The sequence below is a fragment of the Silurus aristotelis genome (genome assembly GCF_946808225.1).
Source record: "Silurus aristotelis genome assembly, chromosome: 3".
NCBI lineage: Eukaryota > Metazoa > Chordata > Actinopteri > Siluriformes > Siluridae > Silurus > Silurus aristotelis.
In genome coordinates this window covers 31074758-31099379 of record NC_139576.1, presented here as the reverse complement: position 1 = coordinate 31099379, position 24622 = coordinate 31074758, and the positions used below count along the sequence as shown (strand labels likewise).

General features: G+C 38.3%; 2 long non-coding RNA genes across 2 annotated transcripts in view; one reads left to right on the top strand and one right to left on the bottom strand.

Annotated features, from left to right (window-relative positions):
• Positions 1–24622, top strand: part of LOC310724104 — a 772938-nt gene that overhangs the window by 323066 nt on the left and 425250 nt on the right. The gene's annotated exons all lie outside the window — the stretch shown is intronic.
• On the bottom strand, positions 4267–6797 carry LOC310724094. The gene is made up of 2 exons (XR_014532930.1): positions 6517–6797; positions 4267–6133 (listed from the first exon to the last, which is right to left on the bottom strand). It is a non-coding gene; the product is annotated as an uncharacterized lncRNA (long non-coding RNA).

Sequence of the window (24622 nt, the reverse complement as noted above, 5' to 3'; positions counted from 1 at the left end):
CTGAGGATACGGCCCTGAGGTCCCAGTGCTCACTGTGATGGGTTTTGCTGGTCCTGATCCAAACTGTCTGATGTCTCCATCATGGAGTCTATAGCATACAGACTTTTTCCACATAAACATAATCTATAATAGACAGCAGATAACACTGTACAGATCTAAAATGTATTTTATTTCATTTGGAACAAACATTTTAGATGTAAATCACTATAAAAGTAATCTATTAAATTATTCATAAAGAGAGTCTGAGGCTTGGTGACGGCTGGAGGAATGAGCTTTGTGATGTCTTGCCACCATGATTCCAAAATCTTTACAGCGACTTTGGGGTTGCTGGCTGCCAGATCATGAGTGGATGAAGCACTTTCCTGTTGATAAAGAACTAAACATCAGAGAATAAAGATTTAATGATATCTTTCCTGAGTTTTTCTGTTCCAAACACAACTATGCTTTTTTGTCAGATTTTGGACTGACATTGGGAGTTTCTCCTTAAGCCCTTGTTAGCCAAGTCGTCCTGTTTCAGATGGACAAAGAACATGAGTAAAAAACTGAACAATCCACAAATAATGTGAGAAGATGCTCAAAATCAAGATTTACAGTAAACATACCAAGTAGCCTGAAAACTGCTGCTACAGAGACGTCTTAGTACGGTGTTTGCTTTGTTCTTGTTTGCAACAGCCAAGTGTTCAGGATCAGCCAAAGGTCCTCTCTAGTAAATAAAAGATTTGGATATAAAGTAATCCCTTGCCTATCGTGGGGGTTATGTTCCAGACCCCCCGATAGGCGAAAGAACGTGAAGTGGCAACGTTATATGTATACAGTACTGTATACAGAATTTATAAACCACATCGACACTCTTATGAACCTTTTCTCTGCTTTTAAACATTTAATATTCTTAAACCTACTTAATTTACCATTTTAACATAAAAATTCTATATGGGTCCTCACCAGTGAAGGTACAACCTGAATGATGAAGATGAATTAAGTGTGCAGTACTAATGATGATGAAGGTGATGAAATGAATGTACTGCATACCCAAGAAGAGCATTACAGCTCCTTATCAGGTGGTGCAGTATCTTCACCCTCGTCCATAACTTCTGTTGTCGCTAAAGGCGTAGTGTCTGGTGTCTTCTTCCGAGGGATGAACACAGTTATGGGGAGTTGCTGGTGCTGCTTTTTCTTCTGGGTAAAAAGGTTTTTAATAAGCAGACATGTTACCCTCGATTGCATTTGAGAACTGCAACAAATGAAGAATATGGGGGTCCCATTCTTGAGCTAGTTGCTGAAGTTCTTTGGACAGTCTGACAACGGTTGCAAGGCGCTTGAGTGTTCGGCCAACCTCCTACATTTTTTTTATATTTTTTTATATCTGTTAGTATTAAGATGGGCCTCACACTGGTTCTCTAAACACATTCCTATGTTGTCTGTTCAGTGTCTATAGGATCTTTATGATGTGAGTATGTAAGGTACACAGAAAGTGTTTGTCTGGGTTCACACATCCCTGGTTACTATGTTTTCTTACCCAACCAGGAACAGTTTAAGCTTGGGTTTTATCCAGTGTGTATATATACTTGTCTGTTATCTGATAAAGATAAAGATTGATAAAGGACTTGTTTATTTGATCCTTTAGTGATACCTTTTTGCCCCCCGAAACTTAGTTACACTTTTTTGCCAGATCCTCGACTGATGCTGCCATGTTTTTCTGCCTGTCGTTCCCACTAATAGGTAACCATCTACTTGTTTATTCTTTATGTCTGTGTTTGAAATACAAAGGAGAATAATTATTTTATTGTTGTTTTGATTTCTAATAAAAATAAAGTATCTGTCAGAAGTGGGATTTGAACCCACGCCTCCATGTGAAGACCAGAACACTCACTTTCCTGGAAGGTATAGAACCTTGAGTCTGGCGCCTTAGACCGCTCGGCCATCCTGACATACAAGCACGTGTTTCTTATCCCCTTAGTGGCTGATAAAACTATTTTTACAAATTTCTGTCTACTTGTTTGTCTTTTCTCTCCTTCTATTTGTGTTTCTTATTTATGTAAGTCTTTTGTTTTTCTGTCTGAATGCCTATATACCTGCTCATCTTTCCTATCAATTAATATCTATCTATTTAATCTCTCCATCTGCCTGCTTGCAGAGGCGGCAAAAGTACACACATCCTTCACTTAAGTAGAAGTACAGATATTCATGTTTTAAAAGACTCTGGTAAAAGTTGAAGTTGTGACTATACTTTTTTACTGAAGTTACAGTGAAGAAGTTTGGGCTTTGACATGTACTTAATTAGTAGTAAAGGCTTCTTTTTACTTGTTTCAGTGTCACACTGGTAACTGGACCTCACATGTTTCGCCGTTGAAGTGCAAGACTGCGTCTTTATGTTACAAAGTATATAGAAAATGTAGTAAAGTACAGAGTCTGTATTTTCTAGACAAGATAGATAGATAGATAGATAGATAGATAGATAGATAGATAGATAGATAGATAGATAGATAGATAGATAGATAGATAGACAGACAGACAGACAGACAGACAGACAGACAGACAAACAAAAAGTATGGTAGATAGGAAAGACAAGCAGTTAGATAGGCATTCAGAACAAAATATAAGCCTGACAGGCAGATAGATAGACAAAAAGGGGAACAAATAGATGGCCGGGTGGATAGACAGATAGACAGACAGACAGAGTAATATTTGAAAGGTACCAGACTCAAGGTTCAATACATTCCAGGAAACTGAGTGTTCTGGTCTCCACATGGAGGCATGGGTTTAAATCCCACTTCTGACAGTAACTTTATTTTCATTAGAAACCAAAACAAGAATATGAAAGTAATTCTCCTTTGTCTTTTAAACACAGACATACAGAACAAAGATGGTTACCTAATAGTGGGAAAGACAGACAGAAACAAACTGTTAATACAGACAAGCAGGCAGATGGATATATAAATTAGACAGATCAATAGATTGATAGAAAAAATTAGTAGGCATATGTATGCATTTAGACAGAAAACCAGATAAGAGTGACGTAGATAGATAAGAAACACACAAATAGAAGGATAGAGAAGACAAACAAGTAGACAGAAACTTGTAAAAATAGTTTTATCAGCCACTGAGGGGATAAGAAACACATGCTTGTATGTCAGGATGGCCGAGCGGTCTAAGGCGCCAGACTCAAGGTTCTATACCTTCCAGGAAACTGAGTGTTCTGGTCTCCACATGGAGGCATGGGTTCAAATCCCACTTCTGACAGTGACTTTATTTTCATTAGAAATCAAAACAATAATGAAATAATTATTCCCCTTGTATTTCAAACACAGACATAAAGAATAAACAAGTACATGGTTACCTATTAGTGGGAACGACAGGCAGAAAAAAATGTAATACAGACTAGCAGGAAGATGGATATATAAATTAGACAGATCGATAGGAAAAACCCAGCCAATAGGGTTGCACAAGCCAGTGCACTCTTAGAGAGAGAGGTAGCTGATATGATGGAGAGGAGAAAGGTACATATGTTGTGTGTTCAGGAGACCAAGTGGAAAGGGAGTAAGGCTCGTTAGTAAAAACAGGTATGTAGTTCCTTTTTATTGATGTGTTCTGCCTACACAAAATCATTCCATTGAAGATCCATCTAAAATCGATGCTTAATGTTTAGACCTAATATGTATGTCATATGCAGCTTTTTTTTTATTTAATCTATTTTTGAACATAACACATACAAACAATATTTATAATAATATTTTTGCTGAGATTACCCGACAATTTAAGAAAATTCATTGTTTTTGTGATCATTCTAAAAAATTAATAAATAAATAATATCAGAGTAACACTGACCTAAAACAAGTGAATGTTTTCTTCAAATGCACTGTATAGTGTCTTATCTGTATCCATCAATGTTCCCTGACCAGCCTTGAACGATACACTGATTGATTGATTGTTCTTCCTTGGGAAGTGTTCACCTGTTTGGTGACAGGGGGCGCTGCAGCGGAGCTCAGAAAATACAGAGACCCTGTACTGTAGTCATGGGCGATACTGCAAAATTTAGTATCGATCCGATACCAAGTAAATACAGGCCGATATCACCGATATCGATACCGATACCGATACTTTTTTAAATTTTTAGCGCATCTAAATTACCTTTACTTTCTTGCGTAGCGAATATCACTGTATCACTATAAAGTGATTGCATAATTTTGTTAATATGAATACATCTGTGTTTTGTGATGTGATTAGCTCTGTAATTGGTCATGTGTGAGGTTAACAAAAAACAAGACATTTTCAAATGAAAAAAGTATATTATTGTAATAAACTATGCAAACTATTAGCAGAAAAACTGAACAATACTATTAAATATACATTAAACAACAATATAGTAACAATTATTTCTCCCTTTAACTGTACTTATTCGCGTTAACAAAAAATAAAGTGCACAAAATTATTACTAGAAAATAAAGCAGCTGTTTTAATAACAAATTAAATAATTTCCTATTTAGAATACTGCCTTATCTTATGAACAAAGTACACACCATATCTAATACATAAACAAAAGTTGAGAACTACTAATTTACAGATTTTTGTTGAGAAACAATCACATATTTACATGTTTCCCTTTCAATAAATGTCTTTATTAACTGTCCGGCCTTTGAAAAAATTCTTTCTGCAGGCACAGAGGAAGCAATGACTCCCAGGTGTTTCTTGGCAAGCTTACTCAGAGAGGGAAATGTTGCCTGATTAATTTTCCACCAAAGTAGTGGATCTTGGTCTCGTGGAATTGGCTTCTCCTCTGAGTAACGGCGCATTTCAATTATGGCATCAGTGCTAGTAGAACGATGCTGCTGAGATGCAAGGACTTGAGAGTCAAATTCTGCCCATATCCCACATTTTGCTGCAGGAGGGCAAGCTGCTGCTTCTGCAGGGGAGCTTGAGGTAGATGCAGTAGCCATTGCTGTGGTCGAGCTGGTAGCTGGGCTTGAGGTTAAATCAGCAGCTGACACTGAAGAGGTAGGGCTCTGACTCAATGGCTGAATTTCTGTGATGAGTCGCTTTTTCATAGATTCAACATTTGCCATGTCACGGAACCCCAGGTCTTTAAATCTTGGGTCCAGGTAGGTACTGACAGCATAACGATAAAACGTCTCAGTACTTCTAAAACGACGTTGACATTGTGCTGACAGCTCAGCAGCTAAATTGCTACCTTGGCAAACATTAGATGCTGTTGATCTCAGAAGTAGTGACACCAGGGGAATTACTTTTGAAACTGAAACATGTGTTTCAGTTGATATCTCTTTTGTAACTTCTCCAAATGGTTTCAAAGCTTCAATGGAACGAGTGATCATGGACCACTCCTCCTCACTTAAGCAAAGGGATGGCTTTCCAAGAAGACAGAGGACAGTAGTCACAGCTTCCTTTTGCTCTAACAGTCTCTCAAACATATAGAACACGGAGTTCCACCTGGTTTCGATTGACTGTTTCAGTTTGTGTTCTGGACATTTAAGTTGGTTCTGAATTTCCTTGAGCTTCTCTGCTGCTCTTGTGCTGTGATGAAAGAAAGATACAATAGCACTGCATTTCTGCTGCACGTGAAGAAGATCTGGGAGCGCCTTCATGGAGTCTTTCACCACCAGATTTAGGGTATGTGCAAAACATGGATAATGTGCCCAACCTGCTTTGCGCACAGCCGCAACAAAGTTTGCAGCATTATCTGTGATTACAGCCTGAATTTTGTCTGTTATGCCCCATTCCTCAGTGACTCTTTTCAATTCTGAACAAATGTTTTCAGCACTGTGTTGTCCTTCAAAACTACAGGTTTCTAGAACATATGCTTGCATTTGCCAGTTCTCGTCAATAATATGGCATGAAACAGTTAAGTAAGCCTCTGTAGCCCTTGATGTCCACATGTCTGTTGTAAGTACAACACTATTTGCACCATCTATAGCCTTTTTCACACTTGAGTGGCACTCTTTATACAGTGTTGGTATTTTCTCCCCCATCATTTGTTTCCTACTTGGAATTCTGTAACGTGGGTCAAGTATTTTCACAAAATTCCTAAAACCCTCATCTTCAACAATGGAGACAGGCTGCAGGTCCTTTGCAATCATTTTAGCAAGGCTTCTTGTAATATTGGTCGCTTGTGGGGAATCACCTAGGTGAAATAACAAAATTATTAGTTTTAGTTTATAGCCTATCCACTTGTAGCTTAAAAAAGCAATCCTATAGTCTCCCTCTCTCATGGTTAAATTAAACACACACACACACACACACACACACACACACACACACACACACACACACACACACACACACACACTTTGTTAATCTTAGTTTTCATTAAAAAACATTAACAAAAATTCATAAATATTGTAACAAATGTATTATTAATTTTTAGTTGTTCGTTAGTACAAATGACACTATATTCGTAAAGCAAAACAATCCCTTTAGATGTAAACTGCAGTTTTACATCTAAGGTTATACATATTAAACATATACATGTAGTAAATATATACACTAACATATACATTTAGCTACCTGGATAATATCTCTCTTGAATGGACTCTGCCAGTGTCTACTGTCTTGCTGCCGGCGGAGCTGAAACTTTGGCCTACTCTCGTTCTTTTTGTAGTTCGCTACGCTCTTTGTCATGTTGTTTCATGTGCTTATGTAAATTTGTGGTGTTACCACAGTAGCGAATACACTTTTTACACACGTCGCAATTCGCTATGGTCTCATCTACAGCAGTAAAATACCTCCACACAGCGCTCCGTTTTTTGTCTGCTGGCTCCATGATACCACGCACTCGCGAGTCGCAACTGCCGAGCAACCTCTCCCTCACTCTTTCTGCAGCTGGCTGCTGCAGTTTCGTGACGGGAGGGAAACGAAACTGAAGTATCGAAAAGTATCGATACTTTGACTTTTGGATCGATACTTTTCGATACCATCCCCAGTATCGATAGTATCGATATTTGGTATCGATACACACATGGCTACTGTACTGTACTACATTTTCTATATACTTTGTAACATAAAGATGCAGTCTTGTACTTCAATGACGAAATGACATCATCGCACAATGATGTCATGGTGTTACTTAGCAACTTTTAGAAGGATATCAATTTATAATCCATAACAGTTTTAAAATAAAGATAATTTTTTTTTTCCTTTGACTGATCATCTCAGTCCATCTCCTCCAAGTCCTTTAGCGAGTCAAACCTGTTTTCAGTCTTTGTCATGTTTTTTTTAAGGGCTTTCTTTCTGGCAACCTCTACATTAGATATTGCCTTTACTGACCTCATTCTTTTCGTTGGTTTCACTTGTTTGTCCTCCTTTTTTCTTTTCCCTTTTCATCTTTTATTCCTGTTGCTTGTTCCTTACATGCTGGAGGGTCGGATTCCATTGTGTTCAGGTCATTTTGCAGGCTGTACGTCAACTCCATTTGAGTCCATGATTCTTCATCCTGTTGCATGTCCACCAATGTCTCTTCTCTTGGTCCTTCTTCTCCACCAAAGCGTTTTGCAAACTTTCAGTTAGTTCTATTTGGTCCAGATTTCCCCGTCCTGCTGTAAGTGATCCTCCTGGTTGTTGTGCTTTTTCCTTCTTGTTCCACGCCCTTGTCTATAGTTGTTTCTCCCTCTTGTGTTGTTATTTACTTTTCTCGCCGCTAACTGTCTCGTTCATGCAACTGCGCATCCACCTGGTGTTCATCCTCCGCCTTTTCATTCCCCATCCAACACTCACACTTATTTAAAGGCAGATTGCAATCCGGGCACGTTACTGCGTTGCAGTCCCTCGCAATGTGCCATCTCTCCTCACAGTTAAAGCACTTAAAATCTGGGCAATCCTTCACCAAATGATTCGGGCTCATGCACAGCCGGCAGGTCTTCACTTGATGGCCGTGCGTAACCCGGAAGTACTGCAGGCCTTCTGCCGTTTCTATTTTTGTATTGGGAGAGAGGCAACTTTTTTTGGGAGCCACTTTTTCACAAACCTCGTCCCTCGTCCTCAATGTTGGTGCCTGGATACACTCTTCTTTTTATTTTGGATATTGGGAAAACTCCCCATCCCTACAATTTATTTATAATTTTATTATCAGTGATGTAGACAGGCAGCTGCATAAAGGAAACCACATAGTCTCTATTTTGCAGTCTTTTGACCTCACACTTGGTTCCATTGATAACCAAACCGTCCAAGAAATACTTGGTGTCCTCTTATTGTTCCAGAGTGACCTCATACAACTTATTTTGTTTGGGACGCACTACGAGAATCCTTTTCATTTACCAATCCGCTCTGTTAAGCCTTTATTTATGTCTGATACTCTTATATCTTTCAGTTGTCCTGCCTCCACTGTCACTTCCTTCAGGTAAACTCTTTCCGCAATTCCTTTTCTTTCTTTTTTATTGATTTTATCGACATCTCGTCATCTGTAGTTTGTTTAAAAGCACAGTTTTTTCCATTGCTAACAAATACTATCAAGCATTTAAAGGGGTCAGAGCAAAGCCTGCAATTCACCATTCAGAGCCCCAGAGAAACCATCTTATCCACTTGCAATGTTAAATCACAAGCCATAAAGTAATAGCTGGAAAACACTCAAGCGGAAGCAGCAAAGGACAACTGCATCAGGCACTGCTGGAATTCGAACTTAAGATTTCCTGTTTACTAGACAGGGACTTTAACCAACTAAGCCACAGCACCTCAATGCAACCTGGCAAATACTCAGCCAGCTGTTAAATGGAAATTCTTTGCTATTAGATTTAGGAAAAAAATATTGCATGGACATATGCATTCGAGCTAACAGCTAATAAGGAGGAAGCATAGATTTGATTTTTGTCTTGATGCGAGTTCTACCATTAATTTAAGACTTGCTAAGGACCTCAACATAAAATATGATCAAATACAAATATAGTTAAAATACATATCGACATACAATACCCATGCTATAGTAGTGAATAAGTTCTATCTAATATCTGGTCATAGTCTTAACAAAGCACCAAAATTCTCTGGAAATTAGCATGCAACACACAACTGTTGACAGCAATTGCTCTGAGTGTCCTACTCTTACAGCAATAACAAAGGGGAGCTGCAACTAACAAACATTAAGCACCACTGTCCTAAGTGGTATGAGCAGCTGATCTAGATCGTTTGCTCTTGGACCCAAGAAATGTTGTATTGGTTTCATGTAAGACATTTTAAAATCATATTTTGAACAATTACTGTACCACTGGACTGTGCACTTTGGATTTAAGACATACAAATGTAACCAACACCACAGAATCTGCCATTGCCTGCCAGTTGAATCAAAACAAGCAGTTTATAAATGGTTGTGCCAATGAGACAAAACAGTTGTGCCCATGTTCCTAATCTTTGCTAATCAGAAGATAAGTGTGGGCTTTGGATGTGTGAGCACAAAGTATGGAATGATTCTGTCTCAGAAATATTTGTTGGAACATTCGATTAGGGTACAGCAACGTTTTGGTCAAACGAGTAGAACCATGTGGACCAAGAGGAGATTTTTTGGAAAACCACAACCGGCAAAGCATTTCGGTTTAGTACGAGAAGCTCGGACATGCCACATGCAATATGGCTCTTAAATCTACCTGGTGCACAATTAAAGTTACCAAAGAGACAAGTGAAAACCACAACGACTCTACCGCTGAGTCTAGGAGTCCAACGCGGTATCCGTTGTGCCACAGAGCCCTATGTTGCACAGGGCTGTATTTAACTATGTCGTAACTGTTCATCTTAATGGCTGGCTCATAGTTTGTATAAAAGCACAGTTTTTTCCAATGCTAAAAATACTATCATGCTTTTAAAAGGGTCAGAGCAAAGCCTGCATTTCACCATTCACTGCCCCAGAGAAACCATTTTATCCACTTGCAATGTTAAATCTCAAGCCATGAAGAAAAAGCTGGAAGGCACTCAAGAAGAAGCAGCAAAGGACAACTGCACCAGGCACTGCTGGGATTTGAACCCAGGATCTCCTGTTTACAAGACAGGCGCTTTAACCATCTAAGCCACAGCGCCTCGATGCCTCTCAGTGACTACTCAGCCAGCTGTTGAATGGAAATTCTTTGCTCTTAGATTTAGAAAAAAAATATTGCTTGGACATATGCATTCGAGCTAATAGCTAATAGGGCACAAGCATAGATTTGATTTTTGTTTTGATGCTAGTTCTACCATTAATTTGAGACTTTCTAAGGTCCTCAACATAAAATATGGTCAAATACAAATATAGTTAAATATAGTTAAATATAGTTAAATATAGTTATAAGATGGGGGAGTGGTGGCTCCAGCGGTTAAGGCGCTGGGTTGCCGCTCGGCAGGTCTGGGGTTCGTGAGGGAAACATCAAGGTCCGTGACGTATTGCGGGAGAAAATGAATGAATAGTTATAAGATACATATTGACAAACAATAGCCATGCCATAGCAGTGAAAACATTCTATCTAATATCTGGTCATAGTTTTAACAAACCACCAAAATTCTGTGGAAATTAGCATGCAACACACAACTGTTGACAGCAATTGCTCTGAGGGTCCTACTCTTCCAGCAATAACAAAGCAGTGCTGCAACTAAAAAAACATTAGGCACCACTGTCCACAGTAGCAATTGATCTCGATTGTTTGCTCTTGGACCCATTTGTGTTTTATTTGTATACTACCCATACATTAATTGTACATCTAATTGTGGTTCCTTTTGGACTAACTAAAAAACAGGAATAAAAGGAATAAAAAGAATAAAAGGATTAGGCATTGAGGGAGAAGAGAATAAAATATTGAAATATGCGGATGACACAACGCTATTAGTCAAAAATCTGGAGAGGGTGAAAAAAGCAATGCAAACGGTACAAAAGTTCTGCAGGGGATCAGAAGCCAAAATAAATTATTATAAAACGGTATACATGATGAAAATAGAGGGGTTTCTACACTTTAATAAAGAACTGTTGAGGGCCTGGGCCAAATTTTTTGACTCATGTACATTTTATTTGCTTTAATGCCTAATTTAAGGATGAACATCTACTGTGGTGGATAAATTGTGATAAAAGTTTAACTTGAATAGAAGAAAAGACATATAAGCAAACAAACAAACAAAAATAAACTGGCAATTTCAATCAGCAATTCTCGCTTACGGCCATACCACTCTGAGAACGCTCGATCTCGTCTGATCTCGGAAGCTCACTTGTGCGTTGTGTCTCTTGTAATGACAGCTAATCAGTGCAAGATCTTCCATTTCTTTCTCATCCAATGGCGCCACTGGTTAGCGCTTTCAGCTGTTAAACAAAAGGCTGGTTTCCAAACCCACCCAGGGACGTTCTGGCTTTTGTTAGACACCAAGCACTGCGTGGACTGAGTGACTGTAGCTGGCAGGGTGGTGCGTCTGGGACAGATACTTTGGGGGTTTATTTTTTAGCCAACGTTTGTCAGAGACACTGTTACATTCTAAATGCTTATTTTAAGGTGAAACTATGATGAACTATGAAAGAATAATAAAGACATCTCTTCATTTCCATTTTCTTGCTTCAACACTGCTGTGATGGCCGAGAGGTTAAGGCGTTGGACTCGAAATCCCATGGGGTTTCCCCACGCAGGTTCGAATCCTGCTCACAGCGTTTCTGCTTTAAGTTAAAGTGTTGTATAAACCCTCTTATTGCTAAGTGTACAATGGAGTTAATGATTTCATCCAAATATAAACCGCACCCACTGAATGTTACAAAGATTTTCATTTTGAACATAAATAAGCCGCACCTGTCTATAAGCTGCAGGTGCCTACATTAAAACTAATGAACTTTACACAGGCTTTAACGAAAGACAGTGTCTGTTACACGGCTTGTATCTAAACAGTAGCCTACCAAGAAAGTCATTGTTTACTGTCTTCCTCCTTCCTTTCACAACAATTTCTCTCGGGAGTTTATCTTTTGGCATCATCGTGCATTTAAAAATCACCATCGGTGAAGCTTTTCTCCGTGCAGAGAAACAAACTCAGCATTGTGAATAAATACACACACACACACACACACACACACACACACACACACACACACACACACACACACACACACACACACACACACACACACACACTCAAATGTGTGTTACCGAACTGTACAACCTAGACTTAACACTTAACACGCACTCATTAATCATCTCAATCCATTTCACCACTATTTATTTATTTATTATTATTTATACTTGACCGGACTACACTCTTTAACTGCTGTTTTTGCATCTTTCACTGTATTATACTGTTTACATGCTGTTTTTTGTACCTTTGACTGTATTATATTACACTGTTTACATGCTGTCTTTTGCACCTCTTGACTGCTGCTGTTTTTTGCACTACATTGTTCTGTTTATATTCACTCTCGGAAATAGTTTATCCAGTTCTCCTCGCACAGTACTGTATAATCAAAGTATTCAGTAGGTTTACTGGTCGGCGCTATATTGGGTTTTATGTTGTCTTGTGTTGTCTGTCTGCACTGTCTGTCTGTACTGTTTTTTGTCTGCACTGTTTGCACTTGGTTGCACTCGATGCACTTTATGTAGCTTGTGTTGTGTTGTAGCTCTATGTTGTTGTTTAGTGTAACACCTGGGTTCCGGAGGAACGTTGTCTCATTTTTACTGTGTACTGTGTACCACTGTGTATAGTAGAAATTACAATAAAAGCCTCTTGACTTGACTTGCTTAAATGTGATTAGCAGAGAGGTGGACATCGATTGAGATCACAGATAAGGATGAGTATCGCTTCAGAGTGAAGAACAGTAAAACCTATATCAAAATCCTTTCACTTCAAGATCTGCATGTAGTCAGTACATGGTTGAAGAGAAGAAATGCTGGAACACAGCACTTTAACACTGCAGCAGCACGTTTTGAAGTCAACCCTGTAGATAATTAAAACACCAACAAAATACATCCATGACTTTTGCGTGTTCATTATTTGGCCTACACATGGTCACCAAAACAAAAGTCTAGGTTTCATTTGAGATCACTGGCTTGAACACTTGTTTTGTTATCATGATAGCTGAGCATGGTCTCTGACTGAATCCTTTACATTGTAATCCACATTTAATTAAAGCTTCATCTGATATTGACAAGAACCCCACTGGGTTTCCCAGCACCGTTTGGAAGCTAGAAGAGTAGATCTGAGCCACTCTTTGCCACAAGATGTGAGTCCTGTCTCGGTTGCTTGCAGCGAGCAGAGTGGCGCAGCGGAAGCGTGCTGGGCCCATAACCCAGAGGTCGATGGATTGAAACCATCCTCTGCTAACTGTTACCTGTTTAATACCTTAGTCACACTCCTCAATGGCAATCTGAACACATAATGTCATCAAGGTGTCTGAATTCTGTGTTCAACATCTTCCTATATGCACATTTTCAGCTAGCCTAAGGACAGTAAGGCCAAAGTAATTTTTAATCATACATTTAATAAATGCCACATAATTTTATATGAGCCCCTTTTCATTGGGAATAAGGGTAAGAATGTAGTGCTCGCATGTGATTCATTCATCTAAGAATGAGTATTTTATTCAGAGTGGGGAATAGTAAAAACTGAATTTTTCAAACAAAATTTCCAAATCCTATTACTTCACTATCTGCATGTGATGAGTACATGGGTGAAAAGGACAAATGCTGGATTCGAATGACCTGAAAACTTTGTGCACCAAACAGAAAGATTGGTTTCCTTTTAATGCAGGCAAGCACCAGTTAACTCATTGATGGATGTGCAGGGGTCATGGAAACCTTCTATAATCAAGGCTGAGAGGATAAGGTGATAGACCTGAAATCTGTTGGGGTCTCCCTGCATCGTGTTAAAATCGTGCCTACTACATTTGTGATCTTAGTTTCTTTAGATTCCCCACAGATTGTTCCACCAGAACACAGCTCTTTAACACTGCAGAAGAAATATTTAAAGTAATCCGTGTAAATAATTAAACCGCAAACGAAATACGTCTTCTACATTTGCTTGTTCACCATATGGCCTAGACATGGTCACCAAGGCAAGAGGCATTAAACCCCGGCTGTCAGGATGGCTGAGCGGTCTAAAACGCTGTGTTCAGGTCGCAGTCTCCTCTGAAGGCACGGGTTTGAATCCCACATCTGACAGGTGTGTCCCTTCTTGGTCAGTTTTTCTGAACTGACCCCATGCAGGGGAGACTTGTTGAATTAATACTGTAAGAACATTAGAGAAAACTATTCCACATGCTGACTGTGTTCGAGTCTACAGTTTGCTTGGATAATGCTCAAGTCTTCTGCTGCTCGTTTGATACTGAAATATTTTGGCAAAATTTCACTGAATATCGAAGACTCATCCAAATGCTTGAGCACATGTTTTGTTATCATGATGGTGAAGCATCGTCTCTTATTTAAACAGAAGAATGCAATGTCTTATCTGCTAGTATCCTCAGATTCCTTTTTTTTTTTTTTCCCATAGTGGCATTTTATATTAATAATTCAATTAGGAGATGGATCATTGATGAACCATGACACTCTCTTATTTACAGCGTTTGTGAAAGAAAAAGTGTCACCTAAAAGTAAATCAGTGTATTGCATAATGTGAACAAGTGAACAGGACCGATTTCACAACAATGCTGTACAGAGTACACTGATCTGCATAATCCAGTTCTTTATTGTTTTTTAAAAATAAGCTTAGTATGTGTGTTTTGGACCTATCTGGTTGTTCGGAGAAATAAATACAAATCATTACTTTTTGACTAAAAAAGGCTAAACTTGACAAACTAAAAGAAAAACTGTGTGCAGTGCAGGATAACCTTTGTATTGTATATGACAAGAGCTCGTGAGACTGTTTAACATAGAGCTAAAACAAGCACCTTTTGACTAGCATGTACAGCGACCCTTGATCTCGACGGATCTAGGCTTTGGACCCGCTGATTAAATTCTGCAGCATTTACGGAAGGAGATTTGACCAAATTTATAAAGTGGCAGCGATGGGATTCGAACCCACGCCTCCAAAGAGACTGGAGCCTAAATCCAGCACCTTAGACCACTTGGCCACGCTACCAGTAGTTAAGTTCTGAGATAGGACTGCCAGCTTGTGGAGGAGATGCTGTAGCAGCCGGCCATAATGTCAGTGGCATGCATGAAACACCCTTAACAAAAGACTTTTGCTCGAGAACAAAGTGATACAAAGTGAAGTGGTGGCTCCAGCTGTTAATTCTATTTTAATTTGCATCTGTAAAAATAGCCACAATAGTGCTGCAACTTTGTATAAGTTTCCCCTTCATATTCCTCCATATGCTGTCTTCTTTTAAATCTTTAAACGTGCGCAACCAATATTCATTTGCAACAGGTTTCTTAAAAACAGCGTCTCTAAAAAGGCAATACAACATTTTCACAGAACATGTTTTAAAAGCAAACAATTTTTCCCCCAGACTCACATTCACATCTTTTTCTTCTTGGCCTTCTTCCATGTTTTCAATTCATTTTAGCCATTCTTGAGGTATAGAGTTCTTGATTACATCATATTTATAATCTATTTCTTGTCTGCTAAAATCCTCCTTTGCCTCCTCCATTATGTCCACAATGTATTGTGTTGGTAAAAACCCCTCTTTGAATTCATATAAAACATCTCTTACTTTCATAATACCCACATCCCACAATTTCTTAAAGAATATCTCTTTCCCCTGATTTAAAATGCTATTGTTTAAGAATAAAAGCTGATTTAAAATGTTCTCTCTTCCTTGTGGATTAAAATGTACATGAGATAAAAATTTCCCCCAGGCCCTCAAGAGTTCTTTATAAAAGTCTGGCAACCCCTCAGTCATCCAATTCTTTGTTTTCATCCACAGTATGTTGTCACCAATATTGAAGTTGCTACACTTAATTTAGAAAAAAACCCATTGTTGCTTTCCATGCCGCATTGCTTTCTTCATCCATGTATTTTTTATCATTTTCACCATCAGACTCTTTTTTCTTTGTTCCACATCCATTAATCCTAGTCCTCCCTTCTCTATTGCTCCTATTAAAGTGTTGTATGCAAACCTTGCGGGCTTCCCTTCCCATAAAAAAATCAAAATAACCTTTTTTCAGCCTTTTTTTCTGCCCAAAACGGCACAGATGATGTGTATAAAATGTACTACAGTTTAGAAATCATTTAGACTTTAAGAACTAAAACTTTCCCTTTAAGTGTTAATGTTCTCATTTTCCAAAATATCAACCTCCTTTCAATCCCTCCTAATATTTCCTCCCACATTGTTTCCTCTGCTTTCTTTTCATCCCTCCCCATTTAAACTTCTAAAATCTTAATTTCTTTTGCTTCAATAAAAGTAAAATGCTCGGTTAAAACCGCCGCCCTTCCCAATCTCATGTACACTGTTTTATCCTCGTTTATTTTGGCTCCTGATCCCCTACAGAACTTTTGTATGATTTACATTGCTTTTTTCACCCCTCCAGATCTTTGACCAATAGCGTTGTGTCACTCGCATACTGAAATATTTTATTCTTTTCTCCCTCGATGCCTAATCCTTTTATTCCTTGCTCTTGTTTTATAGTTAGTCCTAAAGGTTCCACAATTAGAGAAGATAAAAGTTCTGACAGCGGCATCCTTGTCTTATTGATCTGGTTATTTTAAAACACTGTGTTAAAAACCCATTGCATTAATTTTTGTTACTGCACCATTGTATAATATCCTAATCCATTTAATAAAATGTTTTCCAAACCCAAACCTCTTTAAAACGTCAAATAAGAAACTATGTTCCACCCTGTCAAATGCTTTCTTAAAGTCTAAACTGATAATAAAACCATCTTTATTCTGCTCACGCATGTATCTTATTGTATCTTTTATACTAATTGTTGTGTCTGCTATATCTCTACCCTTTACACCGTACACTTGGTTAGTTTTAATTATGCTCAGCATTACTTCCTTCAGTCTGTTGGCTAAGATTTTGGATAAAATATTAAAATCAGTATTCAGCATAGTGACTGGTCTGTAGTTTTTAAGATGTTTTCTCCCCTTTTTTTCTTGTATATCAATTTTATTAAGCCCATTCCCATTCTTTGATTCAACTCTCCTTTCTTAAAAATATCTACATATTCTTCTTTCAATATACAAGTTAAAAGGTCTTGAATAACTATATATATCTTGAATAACTCAGGATACTAGCGGAACGGATGTTGCATTTTTTTCCCTTTTGCACTTTATTTATACACAGATTTAGCCACACAGTTGCACAATTTTGTGCCATTCCTGGAACCAGATCCTGTTCAAATGAGAGATCATGCTCAGCTATCATGATAACAAAACAAGTGTTCAAGCCAGTGATGTCAAATGGACTATTTTTGTCTAAAGACATGCTCAAGCATTTGGATGAGTCTTTATTATACAGTGAAATTTTGCCAAAATTTCAGAAGACTTCGAACAGAGTCAACATGTTAAATATTTTTCTCTCATGTTTTTTCAGTATCAATACCAACTCAAGTCTCCTCCACATGGGCTCAGTTCAGAAAAATTGACCAAGAAGGTACAGCCCTATCTGAAGTGCGATTCAAACCCACACCTCCAGAGGAGACTGCAACCTGAACGCAGCGCCTTAAAAAGCTTAGCCATCCTGACATCCAGGCTTTGACTTTTCTTGCATTGGTGACCATGTCTAGGCCATATGGTGAACACGCAACAGTAGCAGATGTATTTCGTTCACGGTTTAATTATCTACGGTGTTGACCTAAAAAATTGCTGCTGATCCACTCAGCCATGGTTACGGAAGATTTTCCCGATTCTGAACATCCATCAAAAACATTTGTTTTACTGATGCGCCAAGTCTCAAATCAGCACTGAAATCAGCCATGATGTGCACATTCAGCATTTTACTGTCTGGGGGCGGCAAACACGGCAGCACGTTTTGTGCCATTTTTTTCTCATAACACCGAAACAAACATAAATTACTGTCTTTTTTGATCGAACAGAGCAACACATCATTCAAATATGTAAAGGCTCTACTTTTTTTTTTACACAATAATAACAACAAAATTTTGTGCTTTTGTAAAATAAAGAAAACAGATAGGGGGCGTTTTCTGCCATCTCTGTCATCTCTCTTCACATTTAGAACAGTGTGATTAAATATTTGAATCGACTGACAGCCCTAATATTAATATGATGTGAGGTCCAGTTACCAGTGTGACACTGAAACAAGTAAAAAGAAGCCTTTACTACTAATTAAGTACATGTCAAAGCCCAAACTTCTTCACTGTAACTTGAGTAAAAAAAGTATAGTCAGAACTTTTTCCAGAGTCTTTTAAAACATGAATATCTGTACTTCTACTTAAGTGAAGGATGTGTGTACTTTTGCCGCCTCTGCAAGCAGGCAGATGGAGAGATTAAATAGATAGATATTAATCGATAGGAAAGATGAGCAGGTATATAGGCATTCAGACAGAAAAACAAAAGACTTACAAAAATAAGAAACACAAATAGGAGGATAGAGAAGACAAACAAGTAGACAGAAATTTGTAAAAATAGTTTTATCAGCCACTAAGGGGATAAGAAACACATGATTGTATGTCAGGATGGCCGAGCGGTCTAAGGCGCCAGACTCAAGTGTCTATACCTTCCAGGAAACTGAGTGTTCTGGTCTCCACATGGAGGCGTGGGTTCAAATCCCACTTCTGACAGTGATTTTATTTTCATTAGAAATCAAAACAATAATTAAATAATTATTCCCCTTTGTATTTCAAACACAGACATACAGAATAAACAAGTACATGGTTACCAATTAGTGGGAACGACAGACAAAAAAAAAACAAGGCAGCATCAGTCGAGCATCTGGCAAAAAGTGTAACTGAGTTTCGGGAGACAAAAAGGTATCACTAAAGGATCAAATAAACAAGTCCTTTATCAATCTTTATCTTTATCAGATAACAGACAAGTATATATACACACTGGATAAAACCCGAGCTTAAACTGTTCCTGGTTGGGTAAGAAAACATAGTAACCAGGGATGTGTGAACCCAGACAAACACTTTCTGTGTACCTTACATACTCACATCATAAAGATCCTATAGACACTGAACAGACAACATAGGAATGTGTTTAGAGAACCAGTGTGAGGCCCATCTTAATACTAACAGATATGAAAAAATATAAAAAAATTTAGGAGGTTGGCCGAACACTCGAGCGCCTTGCAATCCTTGTCAGACTGTCCAAAGAACTTCAGCAACTAGCTCAAGAATGGGACCCCCACATTCTTCATTTGTTGCAGTTCTCAAATGCAATCGAGGGTAACGTCTGCTTATAACAAACCTTTTTACCCAGAAGAAAAAGCAGCACCAGCAACTCCCCATAACTGTGTTCATCACTCGGAAGAAGACACCAGACACTACGCCTTTAGCGACAACAGAAGTTATGGACGAGGGTGAAGATACTGCACCACCTGATGAAGAGCTGTAATGCTCTTCTTGGGTATGCAGTACATTCATTTCATCACCTTCATCATCATTAGTACTGCACACTTAATTTATCATCATCTTCATCATTTAGGTTGTACCTTCACTGGTGAGAACCGTTATAGAATTTTTGTTAAAATGGTAAATTAAGTAGATTTAAGAATATTAAATGTTTAAAAGCAGAGAAAAGGTTCATAAAAGTGTCGATGTGGTTTATAAATTCTGTATACAGTACTGTATACATATTAGGTTGCCACTTCATGTTCTTTCGCCTATCGGGGGGGGGCTGGAACGCAACCCCCACGATAGGCGAGGGATTACTTTATATTAAAATCTTTTATTTACTAGAGAGGACCTTTGGCTGATCCTGAACACTTGGCTGTTGCAAACAAGAACAGAGCAAACACCGTACTAAGACGTCTCTGTAGCAGCAGTTTTCAGGCTTCTTGGTATGTTTACTGTAAATCCTGATTTTGAGCATCTTCTCACATTATTTGTGGATTGTTCAGTTTTTTACTCATTTTCTTTTTCCATCTGAAACAGGACGACGTGGCTAACAAGGGCTTAAGGAGAAACTCCCAATGTCAGTCCAAAATCTGACAAAAAAGCATAGTTGTGTTTGGAACAGAAAAACTCATGAAAGATATCGTTAAATCTTTATTCTCTGATGTTTATTTCTTTATCAACAGGAAAGTGCTTCATCCACTCATGATCTGGCAGCCAGCAACCCCAAAGTCACTGTAAAGATTTTGGAATCATGGTGGCAAGACATCACAAAGCTCATTCCTCCAGCCGTCACCAAGCCTCAGACTCTCTTTATGAATAATTTAATAGATTACTTTTATAGTGATTTACATCTAAAACTTTTGTTCATAAAAATAAATAATTTATGTTTATGTAGAAAAAGCCTGTATGCTATAGACTCCATGATGGAGACATCAGACAGTTTGGATCAGGACCAGCAAAACCCATCACAGTGAGCACTGAGACCTCAGGGCCGTATCCTCAGTCACCAGCTGTTCACATTGAGATTCATGACTGTGCTGCAATGCACTGCTCAAATCATCAAGTTCACCAGTCACATGACTATGGTGGGTCTCATCATCAAGAACAACGAGACGGCTTTCAGACAGGAAATGCAGTGGATAATGGACTAGTGCAGACTCAACAATCTTGTGTTCACCTGTGGAGAAACTCACCTGGTCTCTCAAATCCTCCAGCATTGTGGATGATCAAACACACACCCTTCGTACACACTTTTACCCTCTGTGGTGCCTGAGAGCCAGGAAATGATACACCAGTGGAAGTTTGAAAAGTCACACCGTAACAAGAAACATGTTGATGTGCTGAAAACAGTGCACAATAAAATAAAGAAGCCAAACTGAAATTCAGTCAGAGTTCAAACTGTTCCTGCAGGATGCAGACCAGGCAGCCGTCTCACATGAGCTGTTTTTTTAGAACTTTCTATTAAAATATTTAAAGTTTTTCAACGTCTGTTACACCAAACCATAAACAATCAGACAGTGCCATGTTAAGACTTCAGGCTGGATGCTGGTTTGTGATGGTTGGATGCTGGTTTGTGATGGTTGGATGCTGGTTTGTGAATGGAGGGAGAAGCCAGAAAAGCATAAGAAGGAAAAAATGCATAAGCGCACATGGAAACCAGGGGATATTTTATGAGGTTAATATTGAAGCTTCTGCTAGAGATGATGAATTCGGCGGTGCAGCTGTGGCTGCAGTGTAAAGAGACTTGTTGAATTGTGTTCACTGGGTTTCCTGCTTTAGTTACCGGCATTCATTCACGCTGTATGAAATGTCTGTGATGCAGCGCTGTGTTATACTGCATATCTGTATAATTCTATAGCTGTGGCATCATAATGATGTTATTAAGAGGGGGATTGGGACTGAAGACCTGCCACTGTATAAACTATTAGAGACAACAAGTAACACTGTGCAGATCTACTGTGTATTTTATTTATTTATGTACAAAAATATACAATGTTATGACTATAATCTATAAAAAATATTTATAAAGAGATCACATTTTTAGGTTTTATGTGATGATGGAGGAAGCTGATCTAAGGCACTTGGTGACGGCTGAGGGAACGCGCTTGAATGTGATCTTGTTCTGCTTCAGGATCAGTTGCAAAACAAAGCCCAGGTGCTCGTAAGCTCTTAGTAAACGCTTCATGGAGAAAACATGAAAAGGAAAAGCATTTAAACACATGCAAAGTTTATTAAATACAACATGCTCTAAAATTAAAACACAACCAAATACACAGGACCAAAAACAGAGTGTTATTAAAAAAGGGGCTTCTCTGCATTGAATTGATGCTTTTCTAAAACAACTCATATAAAGTGCCAGGAAAATTCCTTTGGAGTTTTTAGTCACTTACTTTACAAAAACATGCTGTATGTTACCACTGAAATGCTGCAGTAGTTCTATATTGTGAATTTGGACTTTTTAACGGAAGATCAAAGCATGGAGTAGAAAAAAATTTATAACACTAATAATAATAATAATAATAATAATAATAATAATAATAATATAAGAAGAAAAAGAAGAAGAAGAACTGCATTAGATATAGAAAAAGTTGAATTGTAACACGCAGAATTGTCATTCTCACACTGCCCTCTAGTGGCACTGTCAGTGTTCGATTTTTGCTTAATTCTGTGTAAAAACTAATAATCTGTTTGTTTTATAATATTTTTATAAGCTCTCTCTCTCTCTCTCTCTCTCTCTCTCTCTCTCTCTCTCTCTCTCTCTCTTTCTCTCTCAGACCAGAGTACAGATGTGTGTGTGATATTAAGGAGATGTGTGAGGATGTTATCAGTGTGTCTGGTTACAAACTACTGATGTTTTTGGGAGTGTAGATGAGAGAGCTGGTCTCATAGAAAATGATTATTAGGTTACTAAAAATAATTTATTATATATAAATAGGATTACACACTGAGTGACTATAAACTAACTGAGAGACTGAATTAAGAAAGAAAGGAGACTAGTGGTAAATCTTTTCTATAGTTGTGAGGTGACTGATACACAAAGCCATGGAGCAGTTGGACACTGGGGAGACAATCAGATGAATGAAAGTAGAAAATGTGATAAAAACCTAAAGTTTATTGTAAGATTTGAGTCATAATTGTTCAGATGCACAGTGTAGCAGCAATGACACAAAATTCACTTCACTACAAGAACAACAATTATAGAAAAAAAAGAAAAACAGATTAAATAAAAAAAAAAACCAATCCAATGTTATTTAAACTTTACAGGCAAAAAATGAAGAAAAAAAAAAAAAGATATTTTCTGTTATTTTTCGCATTGTTTATTGTTAGATTTTTATCATGCACAAACGAAACCTAATTCTTGGAGAGGTTTTCCATACGACCTGCGATGCCCGTAGGCCTTTCTGATATCAGGGAAGAAGAAATACACCGCACACAGAATGCATGTTCTTCCTCTCCTCTTTATTGCAGGTAGCAGAACGTATATATACACATACAGAGAAACGGCTGTCCTAAACTTGTTTCCTGTTTAGACAAGAGGATATACTAGCTGGAGATGTGTGAGCCCAGATAAGGCTCCCTGTTTACCTTACAGACTAACATCGTAAATATTCTATAGACACTGAACAGACAAAGGAATGTGTGTGAAACAGTGAGAAAACCCTCTTAACACTAACAATGGCCACTTTAAATCATTTATGATTTAGCATCACACACCAAAACATAGGATGTTCATCCTGGGAACAGAATCGGTGACATAAACTGCAAATGAAAAGATAAAGACAAACAAAAACATACAGATTCAATTTCATTCTTTCCCTACATGCATATAATCCTTCATTATCACCACTCCAATCGAGGCCTTTATGGCCTGTCTTAGCATCGTGGAGACAATTGTTTCTCAGTGCTTGTTCAGTATGTCTATTAGCAGTATTATAAGTTATACATAACAGTCTACTCTCTGAATAATGTGTTCAAGAGAATAAAAAAGATTTGGAGTCTAGTTACAACTATGCAGATATAGTTATAGAATTTAGACCTAGAGCGGGTATCAGGGTAAGCTAAACTAAACAGTCAAGTGAGTCAGGTCTTCACCCCGGAGGTGGCCCCCTTTCTACTATAAAGAAAGGATCTTTCCGTGGGCTCTCAAACTGTTTTAGCCCTGAATACTCACTTAGGTAGGCTTCTTAGGCCAACAGACCAATTAGTGCATAGATTAAGTGGGTGCTGTTTTAATCCTGCTTGCGTGTATCCACTGTGGCTGATAATCAGTCAGAACTCCAGTTCTGGTTACAGCTAGAACAGTCGCTGGACCCAGATACTTCGGCTCACCGACCTTGGTAGGCTTCAGACTTCATATCAGGACCTGCTGATTAGGCACAAAAGGGTGTGTTGGCTTATCCGTGGGCAGAGGAAGAGTTAGTAAGACATCAGCACTGATAGAATTAAATTTCTCAACCAGGGCAGAAATGTAGTTGTCCACCATCACTTCCAGGTTACCTAAGGAAGAAATGCCAGTGCGTCCCCTGACCCATGGAGTCAGGAAAGGCTTGAACATAAAACTTTCAAAGGTTAGTTTTGTTGAAGATGGGGTCATTTTCATTTCTTTGAGTACTGCCGGGAGAACAACAGTCCAATTTCGGCCTGTTTCAATGCAGGCTTTAGTAATACGCTCCTTAATGACAGCTGACTGTGGGTGATAGGGAATATTAAAATAACAATCAATTGCTAAACTTTTAGCCAAAAGTATATAACCAACTACCAACCGACTATAACCAACAGGTATGTCAAATTTCCTACAGGTGGCATATGTATAAAATCTATGGCCACTTTGGCAGGGAGTTGAACAGCTTTTAATAAGTCGCCTATGAGATTAAAATGTGCTATGGGCTTTCCATCAGCTGTTTTAAAATCTCTTTGCTTCCATGTTTCAGCAAAATCATGCACAACACCATAAGCATACTTAGAATGTATATATAATCACTACTTCACCTTTAGACAAGTGACATGATCTTGTAAGTGTGACCAACTCTGCAGCTTATGCTGATGTGTATGATAATGATTTAGCTTCAACTATTACATCAGGTAATCTTACAACCGCATATCCACATAAATACACACTAGAAGGTTCTAAACATGAACATCTACTTATAGACAATCCCCCTCTTCCAGGGCAGTATCTAAAAGATCGGGCCTACAATAGGTCTCACGTTCAATTTGTATAAGGCAATCATTTGCATCATCAAAAC